Genomic DNA, 6000 nt, shown 5'->3' on the forward strand with positions numbered 1-6000 from the left:
CATACAAATTTCAGCATTAGTGTATGGACCCAAACTCACCCCCCAGACCCCTGATGACGGTACAAATTTTAAAGTTTTTTTGAATTCCATATAATTTGATTGACTGAATTGAAAAACTAAGCTAAATGTTCAAATATAAAATAACGTCATGATTCGAAATCCGGACAATTAGTAGCATATCAGCTGGCGAAAAATCAGTCAATGAGTTGGGAACGTAGAAATATTATCAGGATGTAGTATAAACAGTTACTTTTAAGAAAATTGTTCATCAGATTTTTAAGATTAAAATGACTTGTTGTGCTTCGAATCCCGGACACTGATATCGATTGAAATCTGGACAGTTTTTCTTTGAATTTCGGACACTAGATTTTCGCACAAATTTGGACTGAAATGTTAGTGAATGGCAGTTTTTAGGTCTCAAATAAGCTATTAACATCAAAACAATCGATATTTTATATAAAAATTTGCTAGAATTTAAGGAAATCAAAACCATAAATTTCTGCTTTGCCTTCCCGGTGCTTCGGACGCCTATGAAATATTTCAGTGAAATGTTTCACATTTTAGGTAAACTCATTTTTTTTAATTAAATTGTTTTGGCATTGACAACAGCGTCCAAACAAATTTTTAATCAAAGTTGATGGTAGAATTCATCAAATTACACAGTTTTGATATTTATTATGCGAACTTATATCTAAATAATTGATAACACAAGATGAGGCGTCCGGGTTTCAAATCGTTCTGGAATTCGAATCATGACGTGAATTAGATCAGAAAACTTTTAGAACGGTCTATCGATGTTTATTTTTGGAAAAAAAAACTATGAAATTCATACACAGTCAATTTTGCCCGAAACAGAACAACGTATGACTTGACAGAGAAAAAAAAAACAAAGTGTGGCAAATTTATGGATTTTTGTCCAGATTTTGAGATATGATGATCTGTTTCCAGCAGAAATCTACAGTAGTTCAGCAAAATACCTGAGTTTTTAGCGATAAACTTCTTGACGAGAATGATGACTTTCAAAGATTTATTCTATTTTTTTTAGATTTACAGACTTGAAGAAATAGGGCTTATTTAAGTTTATTTTTTGATGAGATTCAATGATTTGAAGAAAACAAAAAGAAAGGTAAATTTCAATTTATTTGATTATTCTTTAAAAAATTCCCTTTGGTAAAACAACATCGATTTAACATCAAAATACATTACAGAATCGATTATCCGAATGTTTCTTAGAAACTTCAATAAACTTTTTTTCACAGTTAATTTTTTTTTTCATTTTTAACAGTGAACTCGAGTTCTTAGACACCATTCTTGTCAAAATTGATTTGTGAATTGCCTGTTTCATTGAAAAATCAAATTTTCTCATTATTTTATAACTGCCATTTCCCGAGCAGACGGTAATAACTTGGGAATAAAATTTTTTGATGTTTAAAAATACTAGGCCAATAACATTTTATGTTATTTATAACAAGATTTGTTATTCGTCGTTATGATTTTTTTGTTATTGAATTGTTATTGTAATAACAGACTAATAACATTTTTTGTTATTTTTCGAACAAATTCTTGTTATTATTTTTTGTTATTTTAACAACTAATCCGATCATCCCAATAACAGTTGGAGGTATTCTTCCATAACAAAAAATGTTATTCCAAAGTTGTTTTAGCTTTCAACCATTATCAGACCAATAACAAATTTTGTGATGATAACATAAACTGTTATTTAAACCTTATGCAAAAATGGATTTTTTAAGAAGATTCCATAACACTTTCTGTTATTTTAACAATATTTGTTATTGAAATGGCATGAATTTTGTTATTACCGTCTGCCCGGGTTTGGCCGCTATCTTAGATATAAAATTTCCAAATCACTTGAAAAAAATTTGGGGCTCAACAACCCATAAAAAGAACACTTTTTTTCGAGATTCGATTATCCGAAGAATCGATTATTCTAAGTAACATTTTCCCCGAAAAGGGATAATCGATTTTGGACTGTATTGAATGTATGACAGAAGGTCTAAATACAAGGTCCAGTTGTATGAAACAAATTTGTTTGCCCCTTGATTTTTCAAACCAATTTTGAAGTGGAAGGCGACATAAATTTTGAAAAATAATTGCAGCAGCTTTACTAATATAAAAACTCATTATCCATCTAATGCTCACATTTTTTCGATTTTTCGATCGTGCTCAAGGGGGCCATTTTGAGATTTTTTTTGTTCTTAATCCTGCTGAAACTTTTTTGGTGCCTTCGGTATGCCCAAAGAAGCCATTTTGCATCATTAGTTTGTCCATATAATTTTCCATACAAATTGGCAGCTGTCCATACAAACACGAAATATGAAAATTCAAAAATCTGTATCTTTTGAAGGAATTTTTTGATCGATTTGGTGTCTTCGGCAAAGTTGTAGGTTTGGATATGGACTACACTAAATTTTAAATCAAGACTTACATATTGAATGTTTAGTCTTTTTGGAATGTTATTCTTAATTTAAAATTCATGAAAATATTTTTTTCGAAATTTCGCGAATGTTTTATACTTTAACATTGTAAATCGGACCATTATTTGCTGAGATATCGATATTAGAAAATGGTGGGTTGTTTGGGTGAGAGTTGTATCCATTCCTACAACTTTGCCGAAGACACCAAATCGATCAAAAAATTCCTTCAAAAGATACAGATTTTTGAATTTCCACATATCATTTTTATATGGACAGCTGCCAAATTTGTATGGAAAATTATATGGACAAACTAATGATGCAAAATGGCTTTTTTGGGCATACCGAAGGCACCAAAAAAATTTCAGCCGGATTAAAAAAAATCAAAAAAAAATCGAATGACCGAACTCCCATTTCTAAATGCCCAAATAAAAAAAAATCAGAAAATTGCTATATTGTTGTTACATTTATCTTGTTTAGTTTTTAGTATTTTATGTTACAATTTGGCTTATTCTAGTTTTTTCATGGTTCAGAGTAAACTTTTATTTTATTGCTTGTTTTTCATATTTTCTGCTACAGAATGATACAATCATCATTTAAATTGTAAAAAATGCGTAGAGACAAAGTTTTGGACATTACAAAAAATACTACATACTTAATTCGTCTTGTTTTGAAATGTTAGAGAAAAACAGCCAAAGTTAACCTTAGAACCAAAAAAATCTGGACAATAGCTTTTATGGCATTTAATAAAAAACACTCTAGATCTAAAAACAACATTGGTCACATAAAACAAGTCAAACTTCCAAAACTATTTTTCCTCAAATTTAAAGAGTTCTCCTTTCCAATGCATTTAAAAAAACACAAATTTGTTGAAAAAATGATTTTGGCGACTTTTAAGATCGAAGCTCGCCAAGATTTATTTTTATGTATTTTTCGTTTTGTTTTGAAAGTATGCAAAACATCTCTGAACTGAATGCTGTTTGTACACATTCCACATCCCATTTTTTTTTAAATTGTTTAGTGCCTGTATTAAATAAAAAAAAAGCGTATTCTGATCCTTTCAATATTTTTTTTTTGTAGTTTTAAACAGCTCCAGAATAATTCAAATTGTATGTTATTCGTAAGTGGAATTTCTTAGGATTAATCCAATTACTTAAGTTTTACCCTGAACAATCATTCTATCTGAGTTAAATGTATACATCGAAAAAATGTTTCTCGAAAGAACTCGCTTTCCAATCCCATCAAATCAATCTACTGCTATCGATAACCAACCTTGTTCTTTTGTTTGTCTCCCATTTCAGATAATCCCGCTGTAAATAATCAATTGCCCTCCTCAGATAAACTTACCTTGGCACCATTTTCCCTTTTGCCAAAATTTGTTGTTATAGTGGACGCTCGCGTACGTGTGTGTGTGCCAGTACACGACTTTTCCGCGTTTTCCTTGTCTTTTTCGCTCTTTCTCTTCTTCCTCCCGCCCTTTCAGCGCTCACTCTTTGTTCTTCCTCGCGTGCCAGAAATTTCCCTCTTCCTGGAGTGCACACTCACGCACGCACCAGCACACGTGCAAAATGCTTCACTTCACGATGCCGACGACGACGCACCGACGTCACTAATGCTCTGCTCTCTCACTTTCGGCGAGTGATCTCTCTTTCTCTCGTTCTCACCGTGACCCAAACTGTGACGTCACACTCACACACCGATACGGGGGGGGGGGCACGCACACTTTTACAGCCGAGGAAGCTGGTTCTTCGAGTTTAACTGCAAATTTTTTGGCGATTTTTTTAAACTTATCTTATTTCTAAGTGAAATTTGCTAGATTAATCCTTTAGTTTGCGAAAGCTCTTGATTTTGAGCTTTCCTTCGAGAAGCTTTTCCTCTGGGTGACGTTTCGACGCACTCTCGGAAGCCTTCGCCAGGATCTTCCCCGGGGGAGGACCTAGTTTCCACCCGTAGCAAAACCAGGACCACTTTTTGTGTTTGCTCTTCTGCGGTTCAACCAGCTCACGCACAACGTCGTGTGGGCCCAACTTTTCAACTTTGGCCTTTTGGCCACCAACGCCAGTTTTCACAAACTTTTCACCACCGCTGGGGAGGATTTTCCAGCCAGCCACCCACACCACACACAGAGAGCAGGATGCCAGGGGTTAACCAGGCAAACACCAGACCAGACTCTTCTCAGAAAAAAAGAACGAGCTGCGAATCGCGCGAATCGACCGTTCCGTTCGACGTATCAAGTGTTACAGACCAGACCAGAGTTTTCCCCAAAATTCCAACCCAAACTGGGGAAGGATAGATGCTCTCGCGAGTGTGGAAAACTGGGGAAAAATCTGCTCCAAACTGGGAGAGCTGGATTACTCTCGCAGGAGAGCGCAATCCGCGCTCTGTTTTCATTGAAATTTTAACGGTAAACCATAATAACTCGATGAGCGATGAGATGGACCCTTAAAAATGTGATAAAAACATTCACTTGGAGAGAAAGAGAGAGAGAGAGAGAGTCGTCCGAAGAGAGGATCAACAGATTTTTCCTTTTGCTCTCATGTTTTCCCTCTCGCGGAAGAATGTGGGTGCTGCTGATAAGTCATGATTTTCCGCAGATTTCGCGAGTTGCTTCCATGAATGGAAACTGAACACAGCAAGCCATGGTGGATGGAAGTACTAGATTGAAGCCATTTCGATGGCAATTACTGAGAGGTGGAGGAAAATCCATGTACTGGAGGATGTTTGCCCATTGATGATGTGAGCACGGTGGAGTGTGTGGGGATTTGGAGAGATTGGTGGGGAAGCGCTTTTTAAAGATTGATGCAAGATGAAGAGTGGTTTAAGCAAATTTAAGACGATTTTGTCTGTTATTTTTAAAGCTCAATGACATGGTAGAAAACAATAAAAGGATAAGATAGGGAAAAAAATAAGAATAACCTTTTCAATGATTTGATTTACCTAATTTCTTTGCAAATTTTAGGAAAGTGTATTATTTGTAATTAAATATTAACTTATTTAATGAAGAAAACCTTTTAAAACGTTTAAGAACGGTAATGAATCGGGAAGGTGTTATTTTGTTGTTGTTATATTACTTCTTATTTTAAGTAATATCACATTTTGTTGAAAAAGGTGAATGCCACCCGAAAAGAGGTAAATTTACACATTATTAGAGGTGAAGTTATACATCTTCTCTGATATCAAAATTGTACCCACTGCCAGATGAAAGGTTAGTATCAAGCAATACTTACGCCAGGTTGTAAACTTACAATTTTTCATGTTTTTTTTCCCAAATAAATTTGTGAAAGTAAAAATACATACAAACAGACAAATTTCTCCTCGCAATTTAACTCAGTTTCTGATGTAAAAATTACACATTTTTTCTGATGCAATGAATGCGTTAAAATCTATTGCTTTTTCTTACATAACCGTTCACAGTTTAAATAGGGTATATGACCCTATTTTGGACCTCGTACCTATTTTGGACCTATTTTTATTAATCGAGGTAGTTCAGGCTTTTAAAGTACGAATTCACTGAATCCAACCAACAGAAAGTGTAAGCAAGATCGTTTTGTAGCTTACCTCTTCCAAA

At 34.4% G+C, this 6000-nt stretch overlaps 1 protein-coding gene across 1 annotated transcript in view; it reads right to left on the minus strand.

The window, feature by feature from the left end:
- The window catches only part of LOC120412454 (slowpoke-binding protein-like), a 141199-nt gene extending 136532 nt beyond the window's left edge, over nucleotides 1–4667 (minus strand). Inside the window, exon 1 of the mRNA XM_039572923.2 lies at nucleotides 3780–4667. The gene's annotated coding sequence lies outside the window, so the exon portion shown is untranslated. The remainder of the gene's footprint in view (nucleotides 1–3779) is intronic.
- Nucleotides 4668–6000: the final 1333 nt, after the last annotated feature.

Source organism: Culex pipiens, chromosome 2, assembly GCF_016801865.2.
Source record: "Culex pipiens pallens isolate TS chromosome 2, TS_CPP_V2, whole genome shotgun sequence".
Lineage (NCBI taxonomy): Eukaryota > Metazoa > Arthropoda > Insecta > Diptera > Culicidae > Culex > Culex pipiens.